The 18,451-nt window shown below is 37.2% G+C and overlaps 1 pseudogene; it reads left to right on the top strand.

Annotated features, from left to right (window-relative positions):
- Positions 1 to 4,420: 4,420 nt before the first annotated feature.
- Positions 4,421 to 16,706, top strand: LOC140512165 (riboflavin kinase pseudogene; annotated as a pseudogene).
- Positions 16,707 to 18,451: the final 1,745 nt, after the last annotated feature.

The following is an 18,451-nucleotide window of genomic DNA, read 5'->3' as shown; positions in this document are numbered from 1 at the left end:
CTCCTACTAAAATGAGAAATTTGAGGTCACCTTACATGGTATCCTGCATTGACCAGTCTCCACATCTTAGCACTTCCAAGTCTTCAGGAATCTTTTCTTTTTCTTTCTTTTTCTTTCTTTCTTTCTTTCTTTCTTTCTTTCTTTCTTTCTTTCTTTCTTTCTTTCTTTCTTTCTTTCTTTCTTTCTTTCTTTCTTTCTTCCTTCCTTCCTTCCTTCCTTCCTTCCTTCCTTCCTTCCTTCCTTCCTTTCTTTCTTTCTTCCTTCCTTCCTTTCCTTCTTTCTTTCTTTCTTTCTTTCTTTCTTTCTTTCTTTCTTTCTTTCTTTCTTTCTTTCTTTCTTTCTTTCTTTCTTTCTTTCTTCCTTCCTTTCCTTCTTTCTTTCTCTCTCTTTCTTTCTTTCTTTCTTTCTTTCTTTCTTTCTTTCTTTCTTTCTTTCTTTCTTTCTTCCTTCCTTCCTTCCTTCCTTCCTTCCTTCCTTCCTTCCTTTCTTTCTTTCTTTTTTGATTCTATCACACTCTAGCTGGCATAATATTTATAGTATCTTTTAAGAATCTGCTCTGTAGGCATGCAGGATGCTTTCAAGTAGACTAGAAGTTCTCTGAGGGCACCAGGAACTGTGTAATCCTCTGCATCTTTGTATCCCTAGTACCTGACAAGTACCATTACAAGGCACTTGGCAAATGTTTGCTGAAGGCTATTAAGAAGCACAATAAAAGTACAATGAAAGTTTCATGACCCTGAGGGATGTTTAAGAAAACAGGTTGGTTGTTTCCTCATCTTGTCAGTTTCAAGCTAGACTAGTATTTTGTTGTTCCTCAGTCAATCTTCGTGACCCCATTTGGAGTTTCCTTGGCAAAGATGCCGGAGTGGTTTGCCATTTCTTACTCCAGCTCATTTTAGAGATGAGGAAACTGAGGAAAACAGGGTTAAGTGATTTACCCAGGATCATACGGCTAGCATCTGAGGCCAGATTGGAACTCAGGAAGATAAGTCTTCTCAATTTCAAGCCTAGTGCTCTATCCATTGTGCCACCTAATTGCCCCCAAGCTAGTATTAATCAAATTTGGGAGAAAGATATGTGTCCAGCATTCAGTGCTGAACAAATTTTTTTTCAATGAATACTGAAGATACATGCAAACAAATAGGAAAACCATCTGCCCTCAAGAAGCTTTCAGTTCAAAACAGTTCAGAAATTACAAAAAAAAAGTTAACAGCCCTCATTGTACAATTCAGTGACCACTAGTTTGGTTAGACAAACTGAGAGGGAAATTCTTTCCCAAGATTGCTTTGGTATGTAATTGGGTTGGTACAGTTATCAAGGACAGAAATACATGTTTTTAACCAGGATAAGTGTATTATTTTGTTGTCCATGTAGGCAAAGAGAGTGAACCAGCCTTTTCCCACATTGTGGCATCAGCTTTGCTAATGGATTTGTCACAATAACACTTCAATGTTGTTATTTGTCTGGTTTTTCTCCTGCCTAAAATCAAAATGTTTGAGCCTGAAGTGTAAAAAAAATTATATTTCTCAAACTGAAAAATAAATGTGTGATTTTTCCAAGAAGGTGTGAATGAAAGAAAGCAGGCTAATGTTTATGCACCAAAGCTTTTTATGTGTTGAAATTCCCTTTATCTGCCCACTTACTGTATGTCAATGGGGGAGGCATTTTCTTTCTTGCTAATCATTTTTGATGTGCAGTTGAAGATGTAAGATGAAAGATTTGCCACAGGAGAGAAAGTCTGTGTGATGTCTTTGAATCCAGATACTTTGAAAGTGGCTAGGCAGTGTGCCTCTGGTGTCTAGGGTGTCCTTTATCTCCGAGTCTGCTTATTTATTGAATGCCATGCAACCAACTTGGCTACTTTGAACATAGAATGGTTTTGCCCATTGTTGTTGAGTTTTCTCCATAAAACAAATGAAAGATGATTTTTACTAATATTAATATCCCCAGGGAAAAGAAACAGGAGTATGTAAGTTTTCAGGAAGACCTCTCAAAGCAGAGTTGTAACTAGGACAGAGCAGCTGAGGCTTTGCCCAAGAACAGAAAATTTAGAGGGTACCAACAGCTCCTTCATCCCCTGCCTGTCCTTTCTCTCTCCCTTCTCTACCTTCTTACTTTCCCCAGGTGAAAACATTGCAGTTACAATTCTATCACAGTGTATTACTAGGTCTATGTTGACAGTCTTTTTCTGACAATATATTGTCTTACTGGAGCTATTATAATTTCTACTTCTAGCAAAATCAGCTAACTCCAATAATTTTTTCACTTATTGACACAGTATCCAAGGTTATAGAAAACCTCAGTCTGTTATAGTCATGAGACTTTAGAATTGCTCCATCAAGCTTCTACAAGTATGCAAAATGAGATCAGCCTTTGATTTGAGAAGAATTCCATAGACTTGAGATAAATTCCTAAAACTTGGATTTCATCAGGACTAACTTCATGGTTTGTCATGGTCAAAAGGGATTCAGAAGTAAGTCCAAGAATAAGAAGGAGAAAGTGATTGGGATAGATCATTTGGCAAGCTATGTTGAATTTTCCCAAAATGTTGCCACAAAAGGTGTTTGTTACAATGGAACAAAATCAGTTCAGTAATTTACAAGTGATGCAAAGGGTAATAGAAGGGGGCAGATGGATTTAAACTGGTTGCAGGAAATAATCACTCAATCTACAAGCCATTATTAAGAATCTGTTATGTTCTGGCATGGTGCTCAGTGACGGAAGCAGACCAACATGTTTCAATGATTGTGTGCATTCAAGAAGGGTCATAAAAGGAATGATTGAGGACATGTATAACCTGATAATTCCTTTTGTTGCTAGGGCCCCCACCTTCTACCAATTATTTTGTTGATGTTTTGTGTATTTATGTATAAGCTTCCCACCCCCCCCCCTCCCAATAGAACATAAGCTCCTCAACGGCAGAAAATATTTGATTTTTGTCTTTTGTCTTCCCAGTGTCTAGAATATTGTCTGACAAATAGTAGATATGTTGATTGACGTAGTGAGAATGAGACAATATAAAAACAAATCCAGTGATAGTCTTCCTACTGTGGGTGAAAAAACAAGAAGTAGTCAGTGTCATAGAGTAGAAAGAACACTGGCTCTGCAGTTGGAATATCTGACCTCAGATCCCAAATCTGCCACTATATCCTGTGACCTTAGGCAAGTCCCACAACTTCTCTTGCTTACAAGAGAAGTTTATCTATAAAATGAGGCAATTGGATGAGATGATTCCTAAGATGATCCCCCTCAGTTCTATCTCCATGAAACCAGGAATCAGCAAGTGTCTAGATTTTAGCTATTTCACTTGTGATCTTTTGGAAAATAGTGACAAGAATTACATGTGAGTGATCATCATAACATCCCTGTGGGATAAATGTAGCAAAATATCACTATCTTTATTTCATAGGCAGGATCTGTAAAACAAGTGGTAGAAGGAAATGGCAAACTACATTAGTATCGGTGCCAACAAAACCTCAAATTGGGGTCACAACGAGTTGGGCATGATTGAAAAATTCACTTTATAGGTATGAAAGCTAAAGCTATAAGAGATTAAGTGGCTCAACTATGATCATATCAAACAATCAATCAACAAATAAACATTTATTAAGTGCCTACTATGTGTCAGGGACAGTGCAAAGCACTGAAGATACAAAAAAGGCAAAAGATGGATAGTTCCTGCCCTCAAGAAATTTATGATTTAATGTGGGAGACAACATGAAAACAAATATATACCAAGCAAACTATACACAAGAGAAATGGGAAATAATTAACAGAGAAAAGACACCAGAATTAAGAAGGGTTGGGAAAGGCTTCCAATAAAAGATAAGATTTCAGTGGGGCTTAAAAGAAGACAGGGAAGCTAGGAGAGGAAACTGAGGAGGCAGAGCATTCCACGAACAGGGGACTGGAGAAAATGATCAGATGCATGAGATGGAAAGTCACACTACTAAGTGTCTGAGTTAGAATGTGATTGTCTCTCTCTTCCCAACTCCCAGGTCCGTATTCTAGCCACCATATCCCACTACTTTATGAGAAGACATGGAAGGGAAAAGTACCCACGGTGAGAAATTCATGGGTCTATTGAATTACTCTGAGATCACTTTGACTTAGATTGAAAAGCCCAAGATGATACCCATACTAATCTATTCTCTTTGGCATTCTTCCCTCAGGTAGATAGAAAATTCCTTTGGAAATATTCCATCGGCTCATTACTCAAAGCAACGATTTCATGCACTGCATTTAACTTAATTTCAAGCCTTTTCCAGATTCACAAGAAGCTAATTTTCAACTACTCAATAGCTAAAAAACTCATTTTCACCTGGAAATGATAGTCACTAAAATAATTCCAAGTTCTTTCACTAGATCCCTCAGGTAATAACTGGAGAAGCTTAAGAAAACAGACAACTTGCTTTAGATCATGATGGATAGCATCCTTCAAGGTAGGTGATATATTGAAATGCATGATATATGTGAAGAAGTCATCAGAGTATTCAGAAAAAGTAACAAAAAACCACACCCACACCTATCACATCACTGGAATAAACAAATGAAATAGTTGTGCAGATTATTGCAAAGTGAAAAAGTTGAACTATAAATAGGAGAGTAGAATATGATGTTCAGCCTGAAGTTGAATAGCTTCTATTATTTCTTAAGAATGGGGAGTGCATTGTGTCAATTTCTAAAGCCTTTTTCATCTTAAAAGATTCTAATGTTATAAGTAGTTTTGTGAAATTTCTGACTGTAGATATTTTTAAATAAAAACCAAACATTGCCTTTGATTTATTTACTACTTCCATAGAACTGAACAATAGAAAGAGTTATTGGAAGACCTTCGTTCAAATTTGATTTCTAACCCTATTGTGTTAGAAGTGTTTGGAGAAGTCAGTTAATCTTATTGAGTCTATTTTTATCATCTGTAAAATGAAGAAAGTTAGATTAGATGACCTTTAAGAATCTGTCTAATTCCAGAGCGATGATTTTTTGATGCCAGTTTTTTTTTAATTAATTAAGTTCTCATTTGTCATGACCTAAAGTTAATCATATTCTTAAAGGTTATCTAAGACAGTCAAAAATCTACAGGAGAATGAGCTTGAAGGTGGCAAAGTGAAGAGGCTGATGATTTCAAGGTGGAGGAGATTTAGGACATTTATATGGGGCAGGAAGGGACCTGGAGTCTTCTGAAGAGATATCCCACCTATAGGAGGGAATGGAAGTTCATTGCAGCATCTCAACTAGGGGCAAATAAATTCCAAGTGTAATAATCAGCCCATGATGGAGTAACAGGGGTTCAGCCAGCTAAAGGTGTATAGGGGTTCTGGGAATGACAGGTAAGACATTTAGAATTAATTCTACATTAATAGAACTAATGAAAGTTTTTGAATGGAGTGGGTAAGTGTTGGGGGTGATCTGAAAAGAGTTATGTTTTAGGAAGATAAACCTGATAGCAATATACCAGATAGACTGATGGGAAAAGAGACTTAAGATACAGAGACAATTTAGTAGGCTACTGAAATAGTCTAGATAGGGTAAAATAGCAACCTGAAATTGATTGATGGAAGTGGAAATTGGATAAAAGGATAAATATGAGAGATATTGCCAAGATGCAGTAACAGAACTTAGTAACTAACCTGGAGTGAGAAACAAGGGAAAGACAAAAGGCAAAATAGAAACTAGGTCTTAAATCTGGGTTCCTGGGAAATGAAAAATATCAACAGAAATAGAAAAATTATGAGGAAGAGCAGTTTTGTGGAGGAAATGATGAGTCTTGTACACGTAAAACTTGAGTTAGTCAGTCATCCAGATGGAGATACTTGGGAAAGAGTTGGAAATTCAGGTCTGGAGTTTGGAAGGGAAATCAAAGCTAGGCAAGTAAATTTGGGAATGATCTCCTATCGATGATCTCTTTGCCATTGCAGTAAAACTCATTTTCATTAATACAATTTGCATTTTACTTCCTTATGTCTAATTCCATTGATAGATGAACTAAATTTCCACAATTTGAATTTTTCCTCCAAAATGTGTACTCATTTTTTCACAAATTCTTGGTTTACAATTGTATTCTATTCAACTCAATCAGGCATTACACTAGGTTGTGGGCATAAAAAAATAGAAACAGACCCATATAGACAATTCCCTCTCATTCTAGTCAGCTGAGTTCCCAGTGGCAGTATCTCCCATTGACAGTCCTAAGAGGTAACCTTGAGGAGCTGGAGTGATTGGTCTACTAATGTTGATTCAAGCCCTCATTCTAACATGTTCCCCCCAGAATCACCATGATTATTGTCCCAATGTAATTTTGACCACTTGCTTCCTCCTCAATATCAATTAACCAATCAACATCAATGAGCTTTTACAAAGAGACATTTATTTGGAATAAATAGCAAAAACTTTATTACAAAACCATCCTTCTAAACCTAGAATGCATAGTTCTCTTTACAAACCTCAATTCCTAGGGAGAATGAACTCAAATGTAAAGTGGCTGCTGTAAAGATTTTCCCACTAAACCAACTTATAAATGTAGCACGGTGAGTAGATGTCACTCTGTTGCTTTCAGGACACATTGTCTCATCTGTTGGGTTGATTCACTTCTGGGCTGGGCCACAGAGCTTTATCCTATGGTCCATGTTTCTGTTCATTCAACTCTCTTCTGACCTTTTGAAGCTCAGAAGGTCATTTCACATTTTATAATCCTTTACCAAAGTTGAAAGCACAGCATTCCATTTAGCCAGCATCAGCTATATTTACATGTCTACTGCTGCCAGTTTCCAGGCCTACTTTCCAGATTTTTTGATGCTTTGATCAGTATCTGATGAAGTATTCTTTAATTCCTACAAATTACTCTTCTGTAGGTAGAGCAAAGATTTTCATTCCTACAGAAAGACAGGACAAAATCCACTTATCTTTCTAGTCTTGCTAATAAAGATTCCTAAGATGATTTCCATGAACCCAGGCTAGGAACAACGGGAATGATGGAAGTTGAATGGAATGTACTTATCTTAATTCAAATAGCATGTAGAGTTCAAAGTATAAAATAGTTTTTTTAAAAAAAATCTGTATGGCTAGGTGAAGCTGTGGCTCTGAATCACAAAAAAGCTGAAATAATGTCTAGGATAACGGACTAAAAGAACTGAACCACCTACAATAAAGAAACCAAGAAGTTGTAATTTTAGCAGACAAGTTACATGTAATAGTAGAGAGCAGTACAGGAGAGAATGAGCAGATGGTAGCATGGGGAGAATGAGGAGAGTGGACAAGCAGATGGAAGTGTAGCAGATGATATATATATATATTGTAGTATATATCTACCAGCAGCTTGCAATACAATAAAGAAAGCACCAAATGGCAACCTTGTGGGGAGAAATAAATACCGGACAGTATGAAGTCTTAGGAGACTCAGTTGTCTTGACCACGAGTGTTCCCTAAGACATGTTGTCTGCACCTAATTTTCTCTAGCCGTGTTCCTTGTCCTTCCAGTACTGTGGGAAGTTGAGATAGGGTATATTAATGGGGATCTTTCATGTTATTTATCTTGCTTTGCTATTTAATTAGGTTCCTTTTAATTTAGTCTAATATGTTCTCTGTTATGGTGAAAGAAATGTCAGTAGGGGCTAATGAGCTATGGTTTTAAATAAAGGATGTTCGAAGATATTCCTTAAACCTGGGGTTACTTCAAAGATGCTCATGTTTGAATGGGGTCAGGACTATTCTTGTGTTTTGGCTTTCATGATAGCTGATTGTCCAGACAATTAACTAGCTTTATTTCCTCTGTCATGAATAAGTCTTCTCGGGGGGAAAACACTGTCTCTAATAAAGGAATGCTTCACGGAGTCATCCAGTTTCCATGACTCCAATGTGGTTTTGTTTGATCCTTAAATTTTAACTGTCTTTTGAAAGATATGCAACAACAATTTAATAAAAAAAACCTCTATATGTGGGGACTGTGGTAAGCACTGAGTACTCAAAGCAAGACAAAAGATGGTACTATTTTCAAGGAGCTCACAGACTGAAGGAGGAAACACTATGCAAAAGCCATATAAAAATAAGATACATGCAAGCTAAGGTGAAGATAATCAATGGAGGGAAGTAATAAGCATTGACAGGGATTGGGAAAGGCTTTTCATGGAAGACAGGGTTTTATTTGGGACTTGAAAGAAGGTAGGAAGGGCAGGGGATGAAGAGGAGAGAGAGATATGTGTGGCACTATATGGTCTCTGGGGCAAATAGGTGGTACAGTGGATAGAGAGCCTGACCTGGAGTCAGAAAGATTCATCTTCCTGAGTTCAAATCTGACCTCAGGCACTTTGTAGCTGGGTAAACCTGGGAAAGACACTTGACCCTATTTGCCTCATCTGTAAAATGAGCTGGAGAAAGAAACGGCAAGTCACTGTAAGTACCTCTGCCAAGAAAACTCCAAATGGTGTCACAAAGACCATACACAACTAAAATGAATGAACAAGTGAAAATAGGCAAAGCTGGTAGATGGAGGAATGAGAAAACCACTTCTCTGGTGGAAAAAGTACAAAAGGCACCAGTTGTGAAGAGTTTTAAATGTCAACCAATAATGTTATATTTAATCCTGGAGGAGGTGATAGTGAGCCATTGAAGTTTATTGAATTGGGGAGAAGGGCTTTATGCCATGGTCACACCTGTATTTTAGGAAGGTTGATTTGACAGCTGAATCCAGGGTGACCAAATTGAGGAGAGATTTGAAGTCAACCAAAAGGCTATTACAATACTATATTGTAGTACATGACTGTACTACAGTCATGAGGTATTGGAGGTCTGCACAAGACGTGGCAGTGTCAGAGGAGAGAATGGGGAATATAGGAGAGATGTGATAGTTAGAATCAATAGGACTTGGCAACTGATTAGATTTGAGGTATGAAAAAAAGAAGTTGAGAATGACACCTAAATTGTGAATCCGGGAGGATGGTGGTACCCTCAACAATAATACGGAAGTTAGGAAGAAGAGAGAAATTTTGGGAATATGATAATGAATATAGTTTTATACATGTTTAAGATATGTACAAGACATCTACTTTGAGATGTTTCATAGGCAGTCAGATGCAAATCTGGAGTATGAGAAAGAGGAATACCATTATTTGCCCCAGTTTCCTCATCTGTAAAATGGGGATAATAATAGCACCCACATGTCAGGGTTGTGATGACCCAATGTGATATACAGTGCTGGGCACATTGTAGTCAGTATGTAAATGTTGACTATTATTATTATTAATCAAGGAGAGAATCCAAGTACCTGTGAATAGATTCCCTCTGTGACCTCCCAGGTATAACTAGGGAATCATAGAATGTTAGCACTAAAAAAGACCTTAGGAATAATCTAGTTTAACCTCTGTCCAACTTCCTCATTTTGTTAATGAGAAAATTGAGACTAAGGCAGGTACAATGACTTCCATAAGTTTATTCAGCCAATACATGACAAAGCAAGGATTTGAACCAAAGTTCACTACTCTCTAGCTCTATTGCCAACACCACTGACTTTCTGCCATAATTCATTGCTTCTAGATGGAATGGCTATGGTGACAGCCATTGATTGCTCTTTATCTCCAGGCAAGAGGAAAGCACTGTTAACCTGGTAAAAATGAAGAAAGAATGTAGTACATAGAAAAATCCTCCTCTTTTCCTGGGAAAAGGTTGTGGACAATTCAGGCTGCTCCTTTTACCCACTGAGAATAAGAATAATCTTATCAGTGGCTGGTCTGAAAATCAGTGACCTTCATCTAAGTATAAGCAAGTTTTCAAATGATGACCTGCTTCTGAGTACATGGGAAATCTCATTGCAGCATTTGGCCCTTTGCCCACATTTACAAGGCATGCTGTTCCTTCTGTATTCTACTCTGTATGGCCATAGTCTACAAAAAAAAAATATGATTCTCATCAAAATAAACCCTTGCTTCCACTGGAACTGAAGGTCATCTGAGTAGCTCACACTATACTGTCTCCTTTTTTCCTTGAAAAGAATTCTAAATTTTCTGAAAGTTCAGTCAACTCAAGTTTGGAATACAAGTTCTTGGACAGATTCCAGATTCAGTGCTCATTCTATAAGAGACTCTGGCAGTGAAGGAGTGGGGTTTTGTTTTGTTTTTTTTTTTGATAATAGTAGCTGCTATTTCTACAGCATTTTAAGGTTTACAAGGTTTTTACATATATTATCTTTTTGCTTGATTCTAACAACAACCCTGTGAGGTAGGTTTTATTGATATACTTATTTTACATAAGAGGAAATAGGGTAAGAGAAGCCAAGTGACTTGCCTACAATCACACAGTGAATAATTGTTTGAGGCAGGATGTGAACTAGGGTTTTTCAGACTCCATATCTAACATGCTTTTCCATCTATCTGACTCAGCTGCTGCTGTAGATATATAAAGGATAATTTTCTAACATTCATCAACATGTAAAAGGGAAAACAAAGTCTAACAAAACACTACTTAAGGTAAATCTAAAGTTCTGAGAAAATCATGGAATGCTCCATTTGGAAGGAAACTTTAATGTCATTGGGTTTAACCCTCTCATTTTAGAAGTAAAAAAATATTCAACTTTGGCAGCTTCTATGTTAATATTTGTGACCCAGCTGATGGTTCTACTTTCACTATTTCTCATTCTCCGAAATTCCAGTGCCCATCTCCATTCCATCTGTCACCCATCAGCCCAGCCACACTCTGGGATTCTTTATTATAAGCCAATCCTCATACAAGGAAGATCCACTTCCAAGATTTTAAAACTTGAAGCTGGTGCTTCCCCTTCCAGTTTATTTTACCCGTCTGCTCTCCTACTTCCCAGCACTTATTCATTTATTAAATATTTTTTTGTGGAATATACACTTTGATCAATAATATTTTTTCTTACTCAACAGGTTGTTACACAGATCAAATTTACACACATTTGCGTAGTTTCTTATCACTATTACTATAGTGAGAGAGATACATAGCTATAAAAGGTTGACCATACCCTCCATGCACATAATAGCGTAGTGAAGAGGAGGTGGAAATGACATGAACCCCAGAGCTACGAAACAAGGCAGAAAATGAGTGCCCTCTGAAGGAGGCAACCAGTAAATGCTGAGCAAGTTCATAAAAATAAGCATCTACTTCCAATGGGCACAGGCAGAGAAAGCTACAAAAAAGAGATGAGGCATGAAGTAGTCCTTGAACAGGTAGACTTTAAGTATCAGGAACTTCAGGTGGAGGGAGCTATGTGAACCCAATTAGAGAAACTGGAAATGCAAAGCAAGACAGCCTATTTTGTTATAATGAATGGTTCTTGTGGCAGAGGATTTAGAAATAAATTAAAATTACACATATAAATCTTCAATAACCTGGCCTTTGTATTAAGTGCTATACTGGTGGATAGGTGGATAGGATGGGGTTGGTGGATAGGATAGGTGGTATATAGGAAAGAAGTAACATTTCATTGGGCAGGTAATTTTCGTAGTGGATTGAATACCTGTTCTGCAGTCAAGAAGACTCATCTTCATGAGTTCAAATCTGATCTCAGACACTATCTGTGTGACCCTGGGAAAATCATTTAATCCTGTTTGCCTCAGTTTCCTTATCTATTAAGTGAGTTGGAGAAGGAAATGGAAAACCACTTAATATCTTAAGAAAACCCCAAATGGAGTCACAAAGGGTCAGATATAATTGAGAATGACTGAACAAAAGCAGCCACAAAAAATATTTCATCCCACTTGATGATTCTTTTATAGCATTTCCTGTGTTCCCTCTCCACTGTCATTGCCAAGAGGGCATTGACACATGACAGACTTTATGTCACATAACCTAAATCTTAAAATGTTAAATTCATCATGTCATTCTCCTATTTGAAAACTTTCAATAGCTCCTACATACCTGTAGAATAAAGGCACAAATCATATCATTGGCATTTCAAACATTTACTATTTATCCCTACAGGCAGCTAAGTAGTGCAGTGGATAGAGCACCAGTGCAGGAGTCAGAAGGACCTGAGTTCAAATCTCACCTCAGACACTTGACACTCACTAGCTGTGTGACCTTGGGCAAGTCACTAATCCTAGGCCATCTCCAGTCATCCTGACAAATATCTGGTCACTGGATTCAGATGACTCTGGAGAAGAAGTGAGGCTGGTGATCTGCACAGCTCTCCCTCACTCAAAACAAAGTCAAGTGCAAGTCATGTCATTATTTCTCTGATGGCATGGTCTTCTTTGGCAACGAAAGATGACCACACATTTATCCCTACATTAACTCTCCTGATTTTCAACATAAATGTCTTCCTAACTTGACTTACGTATTCACTTTCCCTTGAACACAACTGGATAATTTCTTTTTTAGTGCTTTTTGCTTATTACTGTTCCTTCTGTTTAAAATGCACCCTTCCTTCCTTTCCATTTTTCCAAATCCAAGTCTTTGTCCAGATTCCTTCTTGTGTCCCATCTCTTCTGCAAATAATTTACTGACGACAACTTTCAGGGTTTTCTCCCTCCATTTATCTCTCATAGCTTTTTTCTGTCTCTAACTGCTTATATAAATCCTGTTACTTGTAACAGTATCAACTTTGTGATTTGATTGGAAGCTCCATGATTGCAAGAAACGTGTTTTCTTATTCTTTTACAATATAGTATCTATCACAGTGCTGAATACAGTGTGTGTTCCTCCTTTGTTGCCGAAGAAGACCATGCCATCAGAGAAATGATGACATGACTTGCATTTGACTTTGTTTTGAGTGAGCGAGGGCTGTGCAGGTCACCAGCCTCACTTCTCCTCCAGAGTCATCTGAATCCAGTGATCAGATATTCATCAGAATGACTGGAGATGACCCAGGATGAGACAGTTGGTGTTAAGTGACTTGTCCAAGGTCAAACAGCTAGTGAGTGTCAAGTGTCTGAAGTGAGACTTGAACTCAGGTCCTCCTGACTCCTGCACTGGTGCTGTATCTGTTGCACCACCTAGCTGCCCCTTGCTGAATACAGTAGGGAATAAAAGGAATACCAGATCTTAAGTCAGAACAACTGGATTTTGTGATTCAATTCTAACACTAGTTAGTTGCATAATCATGGGTGTAAAGTATTTGTGCTTTCTGAACTTCAGTTTCCTTATCTGTAAACTGGAGATGATAATTATAAGTACTGAGCTCAGAGACTGGTTTTGAAGAAAGTGCTTAAACATACGAGATGATATTTTAGAGTTTGTTTAGTTTTTTGTTGTTGAACAAGTGAATGATTAAAAATTCCCATAGAACCTTAATTAAGGTGATGTCAGATGGTATCAAGTGCAATCTTTCCTTGAATAAGAACCCCTTCTACAAAATCTCTGATACAAAATTTTTTTCAGTCTCTAAGTTAGGACCTATAAAAGTTAGAAAATCATTGTCTATCAAGGTAACCCATTCCATTTCTGGGCATTTCTAATTGTGAAGATTTCCTTGCATGGAACTGACAAATTTCTATGCATTTCTAATTCTAGAATTCATAGAATTTCTACAAATTCTATCCATTCCTTCTAGTCCTTCCTTCTGAAACAAAATAAAATAAGTCTAATCCTTCTTCATGGTAGCAATTCAATTACCTGATGATTTCCATTATGTTCCATTATGACCTTGAGTCAATAAGATCTGAAAACAGCCTCAGTCATGGGCATTTATTGATTATGTGACCTTAAGCAAACCACTAATCTCTGCCTCAGTTTCCCCATCTGCAAAATGAGGATAGTAGTAGTACTAACCTCACAGGATGGTTGTAAAGATCAAGCAGGACAATATATGTATTTGCAAACTTTAAAGAGCTATGATAATGTTGTTATGATGGTGGTCGTGGTGGTAATAATCATTCAAGTTCCTTAAACTATGTATGTAGTACATGGGAAGGAGCTCTAGATCTTAGGTTACAGGGCATACTTTCGAATCTTGTCTCTGCTGTTTGATACCTTTGACAATGTGCAAGATACTCAGTCCCTTTAGCCTCAATTTCCTCATCTGCAGAGGGTTAAAGAAACTCTCCCTTTCAGCTTCTATTCCCTTCATTCTGGACACTGTTTTTCTATTAGTGTGGCCTAATGTCACTTTTAAATTCTTAGATGCTGTGTTGTATCTTTTTTCCACAAACTGTTTTCAGTACAAATCTTTGCAATCATTTTACAATGGCTTTTCTTGAAGTGCAGCCTAATTTATCTGTATTAAATTTCATCTTACTATATTTGATCAACTATTCTAATTATTGGTAGTTTGGGATTGCTCTTCTGTCATCCAAAGTTGTCTATCCATCCAAGTATTCTGTCACTTGACTAAATGTCTTTCTCCAAGCTGTAGGTAAAAACATTTAACAGATCAGAGCCGAGAACAAAATTCTGGTTCACTCTACTACAGCCTCTCCTATAGGCGCATATCAATTAATTATCACTCTTTGGGTCTTATTATTCAACCAGTCCTTTTTTAAAAAAAATATTTATTTTAAAACATTCTTTTCTTTTTAAATTTTTGGTTCCTCATTCTCTCCCTCCTTCCCATCTGTCCTCCACCCACAAAGAAGGCAAACTGTATCAATTATACATGTGAAATCATGTAAAACATATTTGCTTATTAGTCACATCACCAAAAAAAGCAAAATGAAAAAATACAGTAAGAAAATTATACTTGAATTTATACTTAGAGTTCATTAGTTCTTTCTGTAGGGGTGGATAGCATTTTTTTCATCATGAATTCCTCGGAATTTTGGATCATTTTTTTGGTCTGAGTAGTCAAGTCTTTCACAGTTGATCACTCATTACAGCATTGTTGTTAGTATGCTCAATGATGTCCTGGTTCTTCTCACTTAATTTGCATCAGTTCATATAGATCTTGTTAAGTTTTTCTGAAATCACTCGCCTCACCATTTCTTATACAGCATAATAGTACTCCATCACAATCATAAGTCACAACTTGTTTAGTCATTCCCCAGCTGATGATTATCCACTCAATTTCCAATTCTTTTCCACCACAAATAGAGCTACTATCAATATATTTGTAGATATAGGTCATTTCCCTCTTTTTAAATTTCCCTGGGGTACAGACCTAGTAGTGGTATTGCTGAATCAAAGGGTTTGTTTTATAGGCCTTTGGGCACAGTTACAGATTGTTCTCCAGAATGGTTGGACCAGTTTACTACTCCACCAACAATTCATTAATTTGCTATTTTCCCTTATCCCTTTCAGCATTTGTCATTTCTGCTAGGCGTGAGGTGGTACATCATAGAAGTTTTAATTTGCCTTTCTCTAATCTATAGTGATTTAGGGCATTTTTCATATGACTATAGATAGTTTTGGTTTCTCCTGAAAATTTCCTGTTCATATCCTTTGACCATTTATCACTGGAGGAATGGCTCCTATTTTTAGGAATCTAACTCAATTCCCAATATATTTGAGAAATGAGGTCTTCATCAGAGAAACTTCCTCTAAAATTTGTTGGTATTCATTGTCTGATCATGACCTTATATGGAGTCATGATCCACAAGGACTGAAGGGGTCACGAGCAGAAAAATTTTAAGAAGCTCTGGTCTATAAGACCTTTATAGCAAAATGTAGTTTCCCTGATTATTTTTAATTAGTCTAATTCTGCTTCTGCTTCATCTGAGATCATGATTGCTATCCCTGCCTTTTTCACTTCAGCTGAAGCATAATAGATTCTGATCCAGCCCTTTATTTTACCTCTCTCTGTGTCTCCTTCTCTATCAGATCTGTCTCTTGTACATAACATATCATTAGATTCTGGTTTCGTCTGCTTCTGTTTTATGGGTCAGCTCATTCAATTCACATTCACAATTATCATTACTAACTGTGTTATGTCCTTCCATCGTATTTTCTTCTGTTTCTTCTCTCTCTCTTTTTATCCTTTCCCTGATCAAAAGTCTGTTTTGCTTCTAACCATTGCCTCGCTTAACCCAGCTTCCCTTTTTCACCACTCTCCACATTTCCCTTTTCCCTTTCCTCCCTTATTTCCTTATTGGATAAGATAAATTTTTATACCCAATTGAAGTGTGTGTGTGTGTGTGTGTGTGTGTGTGTGTGTGTGTATTCAGGTAGGGTCTGTTGGTGTGAGTCTCACACAGTAAATGCCAGCCTGATCTCCTTCCCACCTCATGCCCTTAGTAATCTCTCTCCCTCCCTCTCCTCTTTCCTCCCTATCCCCACTCCCAGTTGGTCCAGGTGAACCATTGCCCTGAGTTCAAAGGTAGCTCCCCCAGAATCTTTGCAGTCTCTCAAGCCTAAAGCTAGTAGTGTGATTGAACACTTGCCTTATTTCTGCCAGAGTAAAGTGATGAGGGCTTCCAATGGGGCTCAAAACATCTTGGCATTGCCACAGCTAACTTTCCTGACCACACAGTAGACGATCTTCCATGTGATTTATCTGCAGGAATTTATTATGGGTTGGGCATCTGTTGGAAATGGAGATGTCTTTTAAAATGGTTTTAAGCACAGGGTGGAACCCATACTACAAGAATTTTAAAAAATTTGTGGAAACTCACATTATATGTACTTTCCAAGAGGACTTCTATCCTTAGTATAGTCATCAATGACTGTATTAGACCAGAAAAAACTTCAGTTTAATTGCTGCCTTTATTTCAGCAATTCAAGATGATACTGAAGAAGCTAAGAGGCAAATGGATTTACCAGAACATTTGAAACTCAAAAAAGATAAATTCCATGTACCAGAAAGCAAAATAATGAATGGCCACTGATCAAAAGTTATTTTATTTACTTATTCATTTTCCCCCTTGTATTCAACTTCTCTTTATCATTGCTGCAGCTTTATGTTTGGTTAGTTTAAGAAAATTTACATAATAGTTGTGAATTAGTTTGCACAATATAATGTAGTTGCCATTTTATGCTTAGATTAATGATTCATTGAACCCATAATGCAGCAGTACCAAAAAGGTTCATTTAAAATTTATTTTTAATATGTTAAACTATGCAGAAACTTCATGAAATTCACCACAGTGTAAGAAGAAAGCTTAACCAGATCTTAAGTTTTTTGTGATAGAAATATATGTATAATAGCAAAAACTGACTGGTTTAGCTCTAAGTCATTTGCTGGAGATGAGAATAGAGATTATTCTCATGGTTATGGATTCTGTATAATCTTTCTGACTTCCAACTAATGCTACTAGATCTGGATGCCATGGAGAAGTAAAATGCCCATTGTATAAAGCTTTGGCAGTCTAATAATGCTCTAAAACAATAGGATAATTTATATTTGATATGTGTGTTTTAACATGTTTTTGTTTGTTAAAGACGACTTTTTTGTGGAATTTAATTAAATTAAAGTAGATTAAAGAAATCATTGACCCCTTAAATAGCTATCTTTCCTAGTAAAGCAGGTCTAAGAACTTGTGCTAGCAGCTATCCTGGATATGCTAGGGTGCTTGCTGTTACAGAGGGATACAAAAATCCACTGAAGAAAACAACTTCTTTTTTTTTTTTTTTTGACATTTTTTTTTAATTTAGCTTTTAACATTCATTTTCACAAAATTTTGGGATACAAATTTTCTCCCCTTTTCTCCCCTCCCCCCCCCAAACGCCAAGCATTCTAATTGCCCCTATGACCAATCTGCTCTCTCTTCTATCATCCCTCTCTGCCCTTGTCTCTGTCTTCTCTTTTGTCCTGTAGGGCCAGATAGCTTTCTATACCCCTTTACCTGTATTTCTTATTTCCTAGTGGTAAGAACATTACAGTTGATCCTAACACTTTGAGTTCCCACTTCTTTAGCTCCCTCCCTCTCCACCCCTTCCCTTTGGAAGGCAAGCAATTCAATACAGGCCAAATCTGTGTAGTTTTGCAAATGACTTCCATAATAGTTGTGTTGTATAGGACTAACTATATTTCCCTCCATCTTATCCTGTCCCCCATTACTTCTATTCTCTTTTGATCCTATCCCTCCCCATGAGTGTTGACCTCAAATTGCACTCTCCTCCCCATGCCCTCCCTTCTATCATCCCCCCCCACTCTGCTTATCCCCTTATCCTCCACTTTCCTGTGTTGTAAGATAGGTTTTCATACCAAAATGAGTGTGCATTTTATTCTTTCCTTTAGTGGAATGTGATGAGAGTAGACTTCATGTTTTTCTCTCACCTCCCCTCTTTATCCCTCCACTAATGAGTCTTTTGCTTGCCTCTTTTATGAGAGATAATTTGCCCCATTCAATTCTCCCTTTCTCCTCCCAATATCTTTCTCTCTCACTGCTTGATTTCATTTTTTTTAAGATATGATCCCATCCTCTTCAATTCACTCTGTGCACTCTGTCTCTATGTGTGTGTGCGTGTGTGCATGTGTGTGTGTGTAATCCCACCCAGTACCCAGATACTGAAATGTTTCAAGAGTTACAAATATTGTCTTTCCATGTAGGAATGTAAACAGTTCAACTTTAGTAAGTCCCTTATGACTTCTCTTTGCTGTTCACCTTTTCATGGTTCTCTTCATTCTTGT

The sequence above is a fragment of the Notamacropus eugenii genome, chromosome 6, assembly GCF_028372415.1.
Source record: "Notamacropus eugenii isolate mMacEug1 chromosome 6, mMacEug1.pri_v2, whole genome shotgun sequence".
Classification (NCBI taxonomy): Eukaryota; Metazoa; Chordata; class Mammalia; order Diprotodontia; family Macropodidae; genus Notamacropus; species Notamacropus eugenii.
This window is presented reverse-complemented; position numbering and strand designations above follow the sequence as displayed.